The sequence below is a fragment of the Sorex fumeus genome, unplaced genomic scaffold, assembly GCF_029834395.1.
Source record: "Sorex fumeus unplaced genomic scaffold, SorFum_2.1 ptg000063l, whole genome shotgun sequence".
Classification (NCBI taxonomy): domain Eukaryota; kingdom Metazoa; phylum Chordata; class Mammalia; order Eulipotyphla; family Soricidae; genus Sorex; species Sorex fumeus.
The window spans coordinates 33,920,619-33,939,025 of NW_026606120.1; the positions used below are offsets into that span (position 1 = coordinate 33,920,619).

General features: G+C 38.8%; 1 protein-coding gene across 1 annotated transcript in view; it reads right to left on the reverse strand.

Annotated features, from left to right (window-relative positions):
* HSD17B3 (hydroxysteroid 17-beta dehydrogenase 3) overlaps positions 1 to 18,407 on the reverse strand; it is a 74,289-nt gene that overhangs the window by 29,252 nt on the left and 26,630 nt on the right. The gene's annotated exons all lie outside the window — the stretch shown is intronic.

Below are 18,407 nucleotides of genomic sequence, written 5' to 3' on the forward strand. Positions count from 1 at the left end.
GAATGATCAGAAACTAAATCAGTAAGAGCCAACTTGTGATTACTATATGATTTTGATCTATGCAAATAAGAAAACGTAAAACCATTTCATATAATATAACGAAATGCCTACCTCATATACATATACGTTTTCAACTCTGGACTCTAAAGCATATAACATTAAATTGTATTTTATGCTTGGATTTTATACTTGGATTTCATCATGGTAATAATCATGTCTCACCTGTCATTAATAAAACTTTTAAAGCAATTATATATTAATATATTTCGGGATTTACATGGAATAGGTAAAACCTACATATGTAAATTTTCCCCATATACTTTATTTACACACTGCAGGCACAAAACTTTATGTAATTGAGTTTTCAGTTAAAAGCTCAATTATATAAAGCTGGAAACTTTTTTCTTCTTTCCATAATTGTGAATTCCAATCTCCATCAGAGATCATGAAAATGTATTCTCTGCAATGATATTATAGAAAAAACAATTTACCTAGTTTGGACATCTAAGAATTTCTTGAACTGCCCAAACAACTAAATCTTGTAAAAGTATATTCATTCTTTTTTTTTAATTGAAACACCATGAGATACAGTTACAAAGCTTTCATGTTTGAGTTTCAGTCATACAATGATCAAACACCCATCCCTCCACCAGTGTACATTTTCCACCACCAATGGTCCCAGTATCTCCCCCCCCCCACTTCCAAACCCTCCCCCTGCTTCTATGGCAGACAATTTACCCATTATTCTCTCTCTACTTTTGGGCATTATGGTTTGTAATATAGATACTGAGAGGTTATCACGTTTGGTCCTTTCAGGACACATCTCCCATCCTGAACGATTCCTCCATTATTGACTTAGTGATCCCTTCTCTATCTCAGCTGCCTTCTCCCCAGATTTTGAGGCAGGCTTTCAACCATAGAACAATATTCCTGGACCTTGTGTCTACTGTCCTTGGGTGTCAGTCTCATATTATATTATATTCCACAAATGAGTGCAGTCATTCTATATCTGTACCTTCTTTTCTGACTCATTTCACTAAGCATGATAATCTCCATGACCATCCACTTTAGGTAAATTTCATAACTTCATCTTTCCTAATGCATAGTATTCCATTGTGTAGATGTACCAAAGTTTCTTTAACCAGTCACCTGTTCTAGAGCTCTTGGGTTGTTTCCAGAATTTGGCTATTGTGAACTGTGCTGCAATGAACATATAGGTGCAGATGTCATTTCTATTATGCTTTTTGCATCCTCGGTATATATTTCCAGAAGTGGTATTGCAGGGTCATATGGAAGCTCAATTTCTAGTTTTTGAAGGAATACCCATAATGTTTCCAAAAAAGCTGGACCAGTTGGCATTCCCACCAACAGCGAAGGAACGTCCCCTTTTCCCCACATCCACGCCAACATTGGTTGCTTTTGTTCTTTTGGATGTGTGTCAGTTTCTGTGGTGTGAGATGATATCTCATTGTTGTTTTGATTTGCATCTCCCTGATGATTAGCGATGTGGAGCATTTTTTCATGTGCCTTTCGCCATTTGTATTTCATTTTTGAGGAAGCTCCTGTTCATTTCTTCTCCTCATTTTTTGATGGGGTTGGAGTTTTTTTTACTTGTACAATTCTACCAGTGTCTTGTATATCCTGAATATTAATCCCTTATCACATGAGTATTAGGTAAATATTCTTTCCCATTCCTTGTGCTCACTCTGTATTTTGGTCACTGTTTCTTTTGAGGTGCAGAAGCTTATTAGTTTAATGTAGTTCCATTTGTTTATGTTTGTTTCCATATGCTGTGGTGTTGTTTTATATTTTCTTATAATAGAGTAGGAATCCTCTGTGTGTATGAACCACAAATTCTTTGTTTACTTATATGCCATTATACATTTGGGTCATTTACAAATCTTCACTATTACAAATTGTGCTACTCTCAAAGATCATGGTTATCCATACATCTTTTTGAGATAATGATTTCCATGGTAAAAATACCAATGAGTAAAATTGCTGGATACTTTTAAATGTTTTTTTAAATCTCCAAATTATTTTATATAGGGCCTGGAAAATATAACATTCCCACCAACAATGAATAAGTGTTCCTTTTTTTGCCATATCCTCACCAGCACTAGTTGTTTTCAATATTTTTGGATATATACCATGCTTACTAATACAGAATAATATCTCATTCTTATCTTGATTTTCATTTCCCTGGTAATAAGTGATGATAAATCTAATTTTGCAAACCTTTTGGCCATCTGTATGACTTCTCTCAGGTACTATCTGTTCAGTTCCTCTTCTCATTTTAAAAATAGAATTGTTTATTATTTACTATTGAGTTATATGTAGCACTGTAGCACTGTCCTCCCCTTGTTCATCTATTTGCTCGAGCAGGCACCAATAACATCTCCATTGTGAGACTTGTTGTTACTGTTTTTGGCATATCAAATATGCCACGGGGAGCTTGCCAGGCTCTGAAGTGCGGGTGGGATACTCTCAGTAGCTTGCCGGGCTCTCCGAGAGAGACGGTTGAATTGAACCTGGGTCGGCTGCATGCAAGGCAAATGCCCTACCCGCTGTGATATCTTTCTAGCCCATTGAGTTATATGTCTTGGATATTAACCCTTGATCAGATGTATAGTGTACAAATATTTTCTCACATTTAGTCGAGTGTCTTTATTTTAATAGTCATTTATTTCACAATAGAGACTTTTAAAACTGATTCAATCCCATTTGTTTATTATTTTTCCCCTTTTTCCAGTGGAGTCAAATCGCTGAAGACAGCTATGAAGTCAATATACTGAGAGTTCTGCCTGTGCTTTCCTAATTTTGGCGATTCCAGTCTAATATCAAGGTCCTTAATCTATTTTAAAATTAACCTTTGTGTATGGTGTGACAATTTTGTGCCTCCACTTCATGCACCCAGCTTCTTTGATATGTTTTTATTTTATTTTACTCACCATGATTTACAATACTGTTAGTGTTAGTGCTTCATGAATACAGTTATACTCCAAAACCTTCCACCAGATATTCCAGGTTTCTCCCAGATCCCCATCCCACCCCTCCCATCTCCCACCATGTTAAGCTCAGTTCTGAGATCACTTATTTTTTTAAATTTAATTTTATCTTTATAAAGTTGTTCACAATATTTGATTACTTTTAATATTTGAACACCAATCCCACCACCATTACACCTTCCCACCACCATATTTCAAATGTTTTCATCCCAAACCCCAAACTCTGCCCCAGTTTGCCAGGCTCTGAAGTGCAGGCAAAGCATAACTGAAGTAATTTATTTTGTATTGCTTGTTATGAATAATCTGCTAAAAATGATCCTAGAGGAAAGTGTATGAAGATTGTTGCATCTCACCCAGGTGCCATTAAGCCCTTCTATAAGAGATTACCAACATGTTGTTATGTTGTTAAAGGTTGAGCCTTGTGTGCATATATATATATATACATATATATATATATATATATATATATATAGTGTAAGGTATGAAATGTCGCAGAGCCACAAATGTGGCCACGCAGACCAGAAATAGATTCACTCTATTGGGTGACTGGGTGAGGCTCATTGGAGCATGTGGAGAGCAGCTGTGAACATAGCAGTGATTGAGTTCTGGAGGTTTTTGGCCGCTGGGGCAGGCACGGGACCTCACCTGCTCCACTCCAGGTTGCCCTGGAGAAATAGCCTGGTCTGGAGACATCTCTGTGGTGTCTGAGATCAGTTCTAAAGTTCTGTTGCTTTAGGCGATTTTTTATTCCCGTACTCTACTTTTGAATATCCCACATTTAAGAGATTGTTCTGGATCTGTCCCTAACCTTCCAGTTGACTTCATTCAGCATAAAACTTGCCAGCTCCATCCATGTATAGTCAAATTGCATTATTTCCCTCTTCTTAACACTGATCAGTATTGCGTTGTGTATGTATGCCTCCATTTCTTATACTGTCATCTGTTCTTAGATGTTGTTAAGTTGTTTCCAGTTTTTATGTTTTGTGAATAAAGCTACAAAAATGAACACAGGAGTGTGATATAATTTCTGTTTTCATGACTTTTACAAACACTTGTTTTGGGTCCCAACACATAGTCTGTTCTGTGGAATGTAAGATGTATTCTGTAGTAGGATGTTTATTTGACTTTTCAGGAATGGAGACCCTGTACTTGTTTCTTAATCCCAATTCTTTCAATTCTTCTTTTAGGAATCTTATTTCTTTACTTTTTTTTGTATGATTTATTTGTCCAGTGATGAGGGGGTATGTTAAAGTCTCCTGCTCCTATTGTGTTGCCATAATCATATTATCATCATGCCTATCAGTAGCTTCTTTAATAACACTTCTGCTCCTTTTCTTGAATTATACATGTTGATATGAAAACTTATATTCTTATCTTATATTCATTATTTTATGTTGATATGAATATTTCCAAAGACAGGGTTGGAAAGTTATGGTCCACAAAACTAGGCTTCCCTGGCATGGATTGGCATGGGGAGGTTTGAGGGAGGGTCTCTGGGACATTGGTGGAGGGAAGTAGACTTCTGGTGGCAGGCGTGGTGTGGGAACAATGTATGCATTAAACTATCATTAACTGTATTGCAAATCACAGTGACTAAAATAATATGTGGGATGTTAAATCTTTTAAATATATTGACCATACCTATATAATGTCCAACCCTATTTCTCATTACCATCTTCAGTTTGAATGCTATTTTGTCTTATACAAATGTCTCTTTCTGTTTATTTTTTAAGATATCATTTTCCTTTTACTAGTTTTCTGGACCTTCACTCTGAGCCTGTGTTAGTTGTAAGAGTTAAAATATGTTTATGGCAAGTAGCTGAAGGTGGGATTTCATTTATTGATCCATCTATTCCTTTTGATTGTGTTGCTGACCCCACTGACATTTCAAGAAATTGTTGACATAAATGAATTTATTTACATTCTTTTCTATGAATATTTTGGATATTTTTCACTTGGATTTATTTCTTTGGCTTTCCTTTATTCCTTTATTTTGATACTGCTCTTTTATTTCATGATGGGTTTCCATTTACCTCTTCTTATTAGCTTCTTCTAAGTATTTTTGCTTTGAAGTTTCCATATAGTTTACATCTGAAGTTTTAAGTTTATTTCCCCTTTTAAATTTTAAAGTAACTAATCTTAAATTTATTCTGGTCTTTTATAGTGTCTTTATGATTTTTTATGAATATTTCTGCATCCAAGTGGGGTTTTCTTGCCTTTTATAAAGGCTAGTTAGTATTTCTTGCATATCTTGTTTAGAGGCAACTAATACCTTTTGCTATCATTTGTATAAAAAAAGATTTTTTATCAGTCCTTCAAATCTGAGTGGTAATATGGCAAGATAGAGAATTCTGGATAGAGGTTCTTCTCATTTAAGACTTTGGATATAACAAAACATTTCCTTCTGATCTGTAGAAGAATACCCACGTGAGTTTTATGTTGTTTTCTTTTGCCTTTTCCCTTTGTTACTTTCTCTTGGTCTGGCACAATAGTATAGTGAGTAGGCACTTGCCTTGTACTCAGCCAACCCAGATTCAATCTCCAGTACCACATATAGTTCCCAAACCCCAAATGGAGTAATCCCTGAGGTGCAGGGTCAAGAGTAAACTCTGAGTGCCACCAGATGTGACCCAAAAAACAAAATTTTTTTCTAGTTTTTTTTTAAAAAAGAGTCTATCAATGAAATTTGAGTAATAAGCTCTTAAAGCAGCAGTTTTTGTCTATCAGTAGCTCCTTTAATAACACTTGGTTTTTGATGGTTTGGTTACAAAGAATCTTGTTGTGTGTCTCTAGTTGGTTTATTTTGTTTGGAAGTCTTTGGGCTTCCTGGAAGAGGGTTCATGTCTCCTTTCTCATAATGGGGAAGCCCAACAATTCTTTCCTTTCTCACTTTCGTCTTATTTTGGAAATCGTATTATGTGAACACTGATCCATAGATGTACCTTTCATGCAAAATCTTTTTTTCATTTTCCTATTCTTTACTGATGATGGCTTGTATCTTGTTTTCTCAGTAATTTCCATTTATCTTCTTCATTATACTGTCAAGTCCCATTAATGTGTTGTATTTTGGTCACAACTACTTTAGTTCATTCAGTTCTCTTCATTATTTTCTGTTTTGGGGGTCACATGATATTGATTAGGGGCTACTCCTGGCTCAGTGATCATATGTTACTCCCAGAAGTGCATAGGGAATCATGCAGTAACCAGGGTTTATACCTGGATCACCTGCCTACAGAGCATTCATTCAACATCTAGTCCCAATCACTAGCTCATTAATTTTACTGGAGTTCATTCATATTATTTCAAACTTTCTCTGACCATATTTCTAGTGTCTTTCACTTATTTCTTGACTTCACTGAATATGACAGGGTTATTAGGAAGACTTTCTTGGGCAATTCTAAAAGTTCTTGCATAAGACCTCTCTGGGCTTTTATCTCCATCTTTTGATATGACAAAATTCCTCCATTTTTTCATTATTCCTGGTATGAGATGAGAGTTGATATGGGGAAGATGGGGATCCATATATGAATTTACCTAAGCAGTGAGGCTCAGGGACTTGTACTCAGTACCTGTGCCTATAGCTCTAAGTTCTCCAATCAAACCAATGCCCGTGGTGCTAAGGGTTTTTTTTGTCTTCACTTTTTTTAAATTGAACAGTCGTGAGATTCAGTTACAATCTTTCATGTTTGAGTTACAATCACAATGATCAAACACCCATCCCTCCACCAGTGCACATTTCCTACCACCAATCTCCCCAGTAAACCCCCCCTTTCCCACCCTCCTACTGCCCCCACATCAGGCAATTTCCCCAATACTCTCTCTACTTTTGGGCATTATGATTTGCAATACAGATACTGAGAGGTTATCATGTTTGGTACTTTATCTACTTTCAGCACACATCTCCCATCCCAACTGATCCCTCCAACCATCATTTTCTTAGTGATCCCTTCTCTATTCCAGCTGCCTTCTTCCCCAGCTCATGAGACAGGCTTCCAACTATGGGGCAATATTCCTGGACCTTGTGTCTACTGTCGTTGGGTGTCAGTCTCATGTTATGTTATTTTACAATCCACAAATAAATGCATTCCTTCTATACCTGTCCCTCTCTGACTCATTTCACTTAGCATGATACTCTCCATGTCTATCCACTTATAAGCAAGTTTTTGAGGCCTTAATGGTTACTGGAAATTTGTGTTACAAGTCTCCTGTAGTTGCTATAGGACCAGGTCGAGCTTGCATGGGCTCTGGCGAAGAGCTTACTCACAGTTGCAGGTGTCTGGTAACTAATACAGAGTCAAAGTTTGATGGCGTTAGTAGCCACTTGGATTGTGGTCATGTACACCCAACAACAGCTTTTCAGTGTACTCTTCTTTGTACCTACTGTAAAGTTTGTGTTTGCCAGTATCTGGCTGTGATAGTCATTCAGCAGATTTGGGTAGCAGCCTGTGGCATGATGCTGCACTTTATTAGATAAGCCTGTATCACCAAGTTCAAGTGCCTTTTTGCTGCCACCAAATGAACTAATTCAAGTGTGTCTTCATATACCCAAGTGATACATCCAAACAGGTCTGAAAGAAAACCAGTTGGGCACAGTCACTGATACCCTGTCCTAAATTTCTGTCAAATTTAAATAGATTTTGTAGGCTGCCTCATGTACTAGATTTCTAGCAACCATAGGTACCAGTTTTGAAGGACTTGGGTGGCACTGAGCAGATAAGAATACTCAATAAATTATTTTGTCTTCATTGATGGATCCCTGATAACTAAATTAAATATAATTTTGAAATATGCTAATGAATACATTTGTTTGAAAATTATACTCTTACAATACTGAAGATAAAACATCAAGCAATTTGTGAGTTATTTGAATAACTCCAAATTATAACACAAACATACTATACCCCTATAAATTTTCATAAGTAAATGTACTACCATGTTCTATTACAGGCAAAGAATATCAGAGAAATATATTTAAATTTAACTTCATGTTATTTTCAAGAGACATACCTAAAACCTGTTTTCACTAAAAGCTGGAATATAAAAGCAGAAGAAAAAATATATGTGTGTATATACTATAACAACTAAAGGAAAATAATTATTACTAATATTGCTCAAAATAGTAATTAAAACAAAATTTTATTATTATAAGGACTAGAAAATGTTTAATTCATAAAGAAGATACAACAATTGTTATCGTGGATAACTTAGCGATCAGGAGATAGTTCAGCAGGTAAGGTGTTTCCTTTGCACACTGTCAGCCCTGGTTGAGTCTCTGACACTCAGTAGGGTCCCCTGAGCTGCCAGCAGTGAAACCTGAATGCAAATACAGGAGCAAAGTCTAAGCAACACCAAGTGTGGCTTCAAAGAAAAAACTATAAAAAGCAACAAAAACAAACAAACAAAACAAATAATCTTTGATAACATAATAAAACACACTATAATAACAGGAAATTTTAATTCACTCTCACAGAAAGTTATTGTTGGATGAAGCACACAAACATTTAGGAAATATACAAACTATGGAAAACATATAAATAGTACAGTTGATCTAACTGGTGTGTATAAACACTGAACAATTACAGACTACATTGTTTGAAACTTAATTCTTGGAAAACTAACAAAACAGACAAATCTCAAGCAAAACTGACGAGAGAGAGAGAGAGGAAAGAAAAAAATTGGGACGAATAGACCCTGAAAAGGCAAATTCCCGTCAGAAAAGAAATTACCTACATATCTTATACAACACACAGAAGTTTGTCACTGGAGGATTTTTGTCAATCCTTTTGTCACTTATATTTATTTTGTCACTTATATTTTTCAAGATCGGTGAATAACAAACTTGAAAGTAGTGTTGTCAAATAGGAAGGAGGCCATGCCCCTGTTACTGCATAGATAAAGGGGGTCAGGGCTTCTGGGGAGGAATTATATACCAAGGACTGGTGGACCAGGAAATGGAAGCACTGATTTCTCCAAGAGCTCAGTGAGACCCTGAGGAGAGAAAGACCGACTCTTCTCCCATCTCAAAATGAGTGTCTGATCGATCTCTAAATGCTGGCCATTTTGGAAGACATAGTATTGCAGGATGGAGCCATAGCACAGCAGGTAGGGCCTTTGCCTTGCTCGCAGCTGACCCGGGTTCGATTCCTCCATCCCTCTTGGAGAGCCCGGCAAGCTACGAAGAGTATCCTACCCTCATGGCAGAGCCTGGCAAGCTCCCCATAGTGTATTCGATATGCCAAAAACACTAACAAGTCTCACAATGGGGACGTTACTGGTGCTCTCTCTAGCAAATTGATGAACAAGGGGAGGAGAGTGCTACAGTGCTACAGTATTGCAGGTGGAGACCCTTCCACCCACTAACTCTTGGGGTCTCAAAATAAATTCAGAACTTCAAACCAAGAGTTATAGAACCTCTTAGTGAAAAAAAAATTCCAAAAGGGTGAAGTGGCAAAATAAATGGGAAAGAAAGCTCTCCAGAAAACAATCCTGAACCGAAGATGTGGCTCAGTGCTTGAAGTGCAATCTGCACATATCTGAGACCCTAATTTCAATCCCCAACACCACGTACCAAGTGAGTACCATTAGATGGACCCTGCTGCCTTTCTAGCACTACCAAGTGTGACCATGTTTAGGAAAAAAATCCCAGCAAGACTGGCACAAAGAACAAAAACAACCCATATTGTTATAGATGTGTAGGAAAAGGAAACTTCATCCACTGCTGGTGGGAATGGCAACTGCCCATTCTTTTTGGAATATACAAAATGAAAACTCAAAAAACCTAGTAATTGAACTTCCATACAATTTCACATTTTTTCATCAATCAAGAGCCCAAAAACTCTTCAGAAAAGACATTTGTGTTCCTCTGTTCATTGAAGCACTGTTCACAATAGCCAAGATCTGGAAGCAACAGTACATATACAAACTAGAATACTACTACTCAGCTATAAGAAAGTATGAAATTTCCGTATCACTGCATGGATGGAACTGGGGGGGTATCATGCTGAGTGAAGTCAGCCAGAAAGAGAGGGACAAATATAGAGTGATCTTTCTTAGGTGTGGGATATAAAGAAGCATAGTAAGGGAATAACAAATGGCCCAAGAAAAGAATATGAAAACTGGTCTACAGAACTGAAAGAACTATGGTGGAGAGATGAAGCAGGAGGACTTGAAGGAAGGTTAATGAGTTAAAAAAATTTATGACACAGGTAGCAGTTGTCAGTAAAACACAGAAAAATATAAGAGCAGAAATGAGAAAACCACAGTCAGAAGTAAGAGTGATGAAGACCATGGTAGATGAAATAAAAAAAAAAAATTAATGGAAGGCCCAAGCAGCAGGGTCATAGAAGCTGAGGAAAACATATCAGTGATGTCCAAGATGATATGCAGGAAACCTCTAGAAAGCACAGAATATGGGAGAAAATTGTCTGAAAATAAATGAACATAAATCATGAGATGAGTTCAAGAGGATCAATATTAGAATTCTCAGAATCCCTGAGGAACAGAAAGATTATTTTAAGATGATTTAATGATTATTTTAATGATCATTGTCAAATAAATCTCTTGATCACTTGATCACTTGACTTCCCGTTAATCGTCGATTTGCTCGAGCAGGCACCAGTAACGTCTCCATTTGTCCCTGTCGCGTGCTAGTGTAGCCCAATGGCGTCTGTTCACTCTAGGAACACGAAGAGCCTCAAACCGATCATTCATGATCTTGATGAACAAGTCTGACCATCTGGTAGGTGGGCGGCCATGCGGTCTTTTGACATCCTGTGGAATCCAGTCGGTAACAGCTCTAGTCCAGCAGTCGTCTTTAAATCTCATTACATGACCAGCCCATCTGATTTTTGACACCTTGGCAAAACGAGACAACGTCCCTGATTCTTGATCGTTGACGGAGGTCGGAACTCCAGATTCTTTCTCTCATTTGAGTGGAACGTGATATTCCAAGAATAGCTCTTTCAATTCCTCTTTGGGAGACCCGAATAGCTTTCTCATCCTGTTTGTGTAGGGCCGAGGTCTCTGAGGCTTATGTTAATGCAGGAAGAACAGTGGAATCAAAGAGATGTGCCTGAAGCCGGAGGTTCTTCGTCTTCTTAGCTATTTCTTCGATGTTCTTGAAGGTGTTCCAAGCGGCTTTCTTCCTCCTGCACAGCTCGGGTGCCAGGTCATTTGTCATGTTGACTTCTCAACCTAGGTACACATAGCTGTTGCATTCGAAGTTGGTCGTTTCATTCAGAGCGAATGGAGTGTCAGGAATGAGGCTGTTTCTCATAAACATTGTCTTCATAAGATTCAGCTGTAGTCCAACCTTTCCACACTCACAGTCGAAGTCAGACAGCATTTATGCCACTTGGCTAATGTTTGGTGTTATTAAAACAATGTCATCAGCAAAGCAGAGGTGGTGTAGTTGCCGACCGTCTTTCTTCACTCCCATTCCTTCCCATTCCAGTCGTCGCATGATATTCTCAAGGGTGGCGCTGAAGAGTTTCAGTGAAATGGTATCACCCTGCCGAACCCCTCTCTTGACATCAATGATTACTTCTTTGTAGAATGATGAGATCCTGGTAGTGAATCCGTAATATAGCTCATGGAGGATCTTGATGTATTGAGCTTGAATGCCCTGATTGGCTAGGGCTTCAATGACCGCTTCCGTCTCAACAGAATCAAAGGCCTTCTTTAAATCAATGAACATTAGACAGAGCGGCATCTTGAACTCCTGAGAAACCTCAATGAGCTTGGTTATCGTGTGGATATGGTCGATGGTGCTGAATCCTTTGCAGTACCCGGCTTGCTCGCATGGTTGTCCTTCATCTAGTGTTCTGCCAATCCTATTCAGGATGACTCGAGTGAACAACTTGTAGATGACAGACAATAGGCAGATTGGGCGATAGTTGCCAATGTCATGGATGTCTTCCTTCTTGTACAGTAGTACAGTCCTGCTGGTTTTCCATTGGGACAGAACCTTGCATTCAGACAGGTAGTGTGTGAAGAGCCAAGCCAGCATATTGAAATCAAAGAAATCACAGATTAGAATTTCCCAGAGTTGAGAAGTGCATGTACCAACATTCAAAAGGCTTCAAGGGTCTCAGTGAAAATAGTTCAAAAGATAAAAAACCCAAGACGGGTTGTAATAAGAATGAGAAAGTTTTCAGTATGGTGGTTCTAGGACTAAATGTCAGAAGTGTCTTGTAAATTTAAATTAAAGTGTAATTAAAAAGATGTTTTGGTGTTTTAAATTATACCAGATTGCTGTGCAGTTTAATTTGCTCATCTTTCCTTCATGCACCTTTGTTCATCTTCTCTTCCCCAGATGTCAGGTTATCAACAGTTACTTTTTGCTACCATTGCTATCATCTCTACCAATTGTCTCTTCTTGCTATGTTAGTTAATAAACTTTCTTCACAGTAGAACTAGAGGTCTTGATAATGAGTCCAGAGTGGGGCTATTTCAATATAAATGTATAAGTATACATCTTGGAAAGGTACTTAGCCTATATGCTCTTCAGTTTCCTCATGTAAAAAATGTCAAATAATAACTGCCTGATGAGGTTGTCAAGAATATTAAGATGGTACCTGAAATCTAATGAGCACTCAAAAATGCTTGTAATTATGGAGAAAGAAAAGAGAGAAGAGACAAATAAACAATAAAAGGTATAAGAATGAAAATACAAGCTTACTTAATGTTTTGTGGTACTTAGATTTTGTGAAAAACTAGAGAAATAAAATACAGCAAAAAGTTGAGTGTAAACACACAATTTTGCTCCCTCCTGAAATTCCACTAAAACCTTAGAAATGAGATTTTCTCTTAAAAAATATCAATCCACAAAGAAGCTAACAAAAGAAAGGAGCAACAATGAATTTTGGGGGGCTGGAGCAACAGCACAGCAGGTAGGGCATTTGCCTTGCATGCTGCCAACCCGGGTTGATTCCCGGCATCCCATATGGTCCCCCAAGCACCGCCAGGAATAATTCCTGAGTGCAGAACCAGGAGTAACCCCTGTGCATCACCAGATGTGACCCAAAACCCAAAAAAATGAATTTTGGTTGTCAGAAAGTGGATGGACAGGCTCTCAAGTCTTAAACTAACTTCAAGATCAGTAAAGGACTGCTCTCCGGCAGTCACGCGGCGCTCCTCTCCTCTCAAACCCAGGTCAGACCTGCCACCGGTGTGTGGCCCCGGGACTTCCATCTCTCCCTTCGGGACCTCAGGCATCCCGGCAGACGCCTGGAGAAACGCAGCCGTGAGCGGCTGCCGTCCCCTCTTCACTACTCATGCGGCGCTCATGTCATCTCAAACCCAGTTTTCCGTAGAGGTGTGGCCTCTTCAGAAGTGGGCGTGACTTCAGAGTGGGCGTGGCTTCAGAGTGGGCGTGGCCTATTTTCCGGCCGGCGGCCGCTTACGCGGCCGCAGGGTCTTTACTAATTCAAAGGAACCTAGTTCCCAAGGAATTTGGTCCCCAACTTACTCAGCAATATGAAGAAACAAAGAAAATCCCCACCTCAAGCAGAGGAGAACAAAAACAATCCAGAACATTCTGTCGATACAGCTCACCTAAGGGATCTCTCTGACACAGAATTCATATATGAATTCATCAAGATGTTCAATCAACTCAATGAAACGGTCAGACAGACAGCCAGTAACACCACAGATAAAATCGACAAATTACGCGAAGAAATGAGAGCAGAAATGTCACGATTAAAAGACTCCATAGATGAAATGAGAAACTCAGTTTCTTCTCTTAAAAATAGAATGACCGCAGCTGAAGAGAGAATCGGTGAGCTGGAAGATCAGCTGCAACAAACCAACACGCAACAACAAACAGTGGCAAGGGACCTCAAAATGGCTCTACAGAGAATAAGAGTCCTAGCAGATGACTCCAAGAGGAACAATATTAGAATCATGGGACTACCTGAACCTCAGGGAAACAACCCCAACGAAAAAAACACCGTCAAACAAATCATTGCTGAAAAATTCCCAGAGCTCTGCAATGCAGCCATTCAGGTTCAAGAAGCCCGAAGGGTGCCAGCTAAAAGAGACCCCAACAAAAACACTCCAAGGCATATCATAGTTAGAATGATTGATGCTGCCAATAGAGACACAATACTGCAAGCAGCAAGGGCAAAGAAGGAAATCACATACAAAGGAGCACCCCTTAGATTCACAGCAGACCTATCAGAGGAAACCCTGCAAGCCCGAAGGCAGTGGCAAGATATAGTCAAAAAACTCACGGAAATGAATGCTTCCCCAAGAATACTCTATCCAGCTAAACTCTCCCTCAAAATCGAAGGAACAGTACACTATTTTATAGATAAACAGCAGCTCAGGAACTTCATAGACTCAAAACCAAACCTAAAGCAAGGCCTAAAGGGGCTACTATAAGAAAAGACAAACCTTACAACCACAACACCCTACAGAAAATGACACAAAACCCCATAACCATACTCTCTCTCAATGTTATTGGTCTAAATTCACTATTGAAGAGACACAGAGTGGCAAAATGGATACAGAGACAGAACCCAACATTCTGCTGCCTACAAGAAACTCATCTCAACAGCCAGAACAAACACAGACTCAAAGTCAAAGGATGGAAAACAATCCTGCAAGCAAACAGCCCCTTCAAAAAAGCTGGGGTGGCCATACTAGTATCCGACAACATTAATTTCACATTGAAAAAGATTAGAAGGGACAGGGAAGGCTATTTTCTCTTCATCAAGGGATACATACAGCAGGAAGAAATCACACTCTTAAATGTATACGCACCTAATGAGGGAACAGCTAAATTTCTAAAACAACTGCTAACAGATTTTAAGGAGGACATCGCTACCAACACAATAGTACTTGGAGACTTCAACATCGCCTTTTCAACTCTGGATAGATCAACAAGAACAAAACCCAGCAAGGAATTATTGACTTTGAAAGAAGAAATAGAAGAGAAAGGGCTTATGGACTTATACAGGGCTTTACACCCCAAAAAGAAAGAATACACATTCTTCTCTAGTGCGCACGGAACATTTTCCAAAATAGACCATGTCTTAGGACACAAAACATACCTCAACAGAATCAGGAAGATAGAAATAGTATCAGCCATCTTTTCAGACCATGACGCACTGAGGATAGAAGTGAATCACACACTGCTGACACGGAGAACAAAATCAAACACCTGGAAATTAAACAACTCGATGCTGAACAATGAGTGGGTCAAGAACGAAGTCAAGGACGAAATCAAAAGATACCTGGAAACAAATGAGAATGAAGACACAAACTACCAGAACTTATGGGATGCAGCGAAAGCTGTATTAAGGGGAAAATTTATAGCTCTGCAAGCATATCTTAGGACTGTAGAAACGATGCACATAAACAACTTGACCTCACAGCTCAAGACCTTAGAAAAGGATCAACAGAAAGAGCCTAAATCAGGCAGAAGGAAAGAGATCGTAAAACTTAGAGCAGAAATCAATGACATGGAAAACAAAGAAACAATCCGAAAGATCAATAAAACCAAGAGCTGGTTCTTCGAGAAAATAAATAAGATAGATAAACCACTAGCAACACTCGCAAAGAAACAGAGAGAGAGAGCCTTAATAAATCGAATCAGAAATAAGAATGGGGATATCACAACAGAAACTAAAGAAATTCAAGAGATCATCAGAGACTACTTTGAAAGTCTGTATGCCACGAAACAAGAGAATCTAGAAGAAATGGATAAATTCCTGGATTCCTGTCATCTCCCAAAGCTGAAGCAAGAAGATATAGAGTACCTGAATAGACCTATTCACATCAAGGAAATTGAAACTGTAATCAAAAGTCTTCCCAAAAACAAAAGCCCAGGTCCAGATGGATTTACTAGCGAATTTTTCCAAACATTTAGAGAGGACCTATTGCCAGTTCTTCTCAAGCTTTTCCAGGAAATTGAAAAAACGGAAACTCTCCCAAACAGTTTCTATGAAGCCCATATCTCTCTAATACCAAAAGGAAACAAAGACACCACAAGAAAAGAAAACTACAGGCCAATATCCCTGATGAACACGGATGCGAAGATTCTCAACAAAATACTAGCCAATAGAATTCAACAACTCATCAAAAAGATCATACATCATGACCAAGTAGGATTCATCCCAGGGATGCAAGGATGGTTCAACATTCGGAAATCAATCAACATAATCCATCATATCAACAAAAGAAAAGATAAAAATCATATGATCATATCAATAGATGCAGAAAAAGCATTTGACAAGATCCAGCACCCATTCATGATGAAAACCCTTGCCAAAATGGGGATAGAGGGGACTTTCCTCAATATAGTTAAAGCCATCTACCACAAACCTACAGCAAACATCATCCTCAATGGGGAAAAACTGAGAGCCTTCCCCCTAAGGTCAGGGACGAGACAAGGATGCCCACTCTCTCCACTACTGTTCAATATAGTACTGGAAGTACTTGCAATAGCGATTAGGCAAGAAAAAGATATTAAGGGCATCCAGATAGGGAAAGAAGAAATTAAGCTCTCACTATTCGCAGATGACATGATACTATACTTAGAGAACCCTAAAACCTCTACCAAGAAACTCCTAGAAACAATATGCTTGTATAGTAAAGTGGCAGGCTATAAAATCAATACCCAAAAATCCATGGCTTTCCTATATGCAAATAATGAAAGAGAAGAAAGTGACATAAAGAAAACAATTCCATTCACAATTGTGCCCCAGAAAATCAAGTACCTAGGAATCGCCTTAACTAAGGAAGTAAAGGATCTGTACAAAGAAAACTACAAAACGCTACTTCGGGAAATAAAAGAGGACACGAGGAAATGGAAAAATATCCACTGTTCATGGATGGGGAGAATCAACATTGTCAAAATGGCAATACTTCCCAAGGCACTGTACAAATTCAATGCAATCCCTATAAGGATACCCACGACATTCTTCAAAGAAATGGAGCAAACACTCCTGAAATTTATATGGAACAATAAGCCCCCACGAATAGCTAAAGCAATTCTTGGGAAAAAGAAAATGGGAGGAATCAACCTACCTAACTTCAAGCTCTACTACAAAGCAGTAATAATCAAAACAGCATGGTACTGGAACGAAAGCAGAGCTGCAGACCAATGGAATAGAGTTGAATATACTGACATCTCCTCCCAAACATATAATCATCTAATCTTCGATAAGGGGGCAAGAAAAGTGAAATGGAGCAGGGAAAGCCTCTTTAATAAATTGTGCTGGCAAAACTGGATGGCTACATGCAAAAAAGTGGGCTCAGATCTCTGCCTAACGCCATGCACAAAAGTAAGATCGAAATGGATTTATGACCTCAACATCAGACTGGAATCCATAATGTTTATTGAAGACAAAGTTGGCAAAACTCTCCACGATATTGAAGTTAGTGGTGTCTTCAAAGACGTCACGCCACTGGCCGAGCAAGTGAAAACAGAGATAGACAAATGGGACTATCTTAAACTAAGAAGCTTCTGCACCTCAAAAGAAACAGTGACCAAAATACAAAGACAGCCTACAGAATGGGAAAGAATATTCACCAAATACACATCCGACAAGGGGTTGATTTCAAGGATATACAAGGTACTGGTTAAACTACACAAGAAGAAATCACCCAACCCCATCAAAAAATGGGGCGAGGAAATGAATAGAAACTTTCGCAAAGAAGAAATCCGAATGGCAAAAAGGCACATGAGAAAATGCTCTACATCACTAATCATCAGAGAGATGCAGATCAAAACCACAATGAGATATCATTTCACACCACAGAGACTGGCCCACATCCACAAGAACAAAAGCAACAGGTGCTGGCGCGGATGTGGCGAGAAAGGGACCCTCCTTCACTGCTGGTGGGAATGCAGGCTGGTTCAACCCTTTTGGAAAACAGTATGGACGATTCTCAAAAAATTAGAATTCGATCTCCCATTTGACCCAGCTATAGCACTCCTGGGAATATATCCCAGAGAGGCAAAAATGTATAGTCGAAGTGACATCTGCAATTGTTTGTTCATTGCAGCACTCTTTACAATAGCCAAAATCTGGAAAAAACCTGAGTGCCCGAGAACAGATGACTGGTTAAAGAAGCTTTGGTACATTTACACAATGGAGTACTATGTAGCTGTTAGAAAAGATGAAGTTATGAAATTTACATACAAGTGGTACTACATGGAAAGTATCATGTTAAGCGAAATGAGTCAGAAAGAGCGGGATAGACACAGAAAGATTGCATTCATCTGGGGAACATAAAGCAACAAAACGGGAGACTAACACCCAGGAAGGGCTCAGATTAGTACCAGGAATTTAGCTCCATGACTTGAAGGCCAGCCACATGCGCTAGGTGAGAAGGAAGCTCAGATAGAGAAGAGAGCACCAAATAAAGGGTGTTGTGAAGACCCTCCCAGGG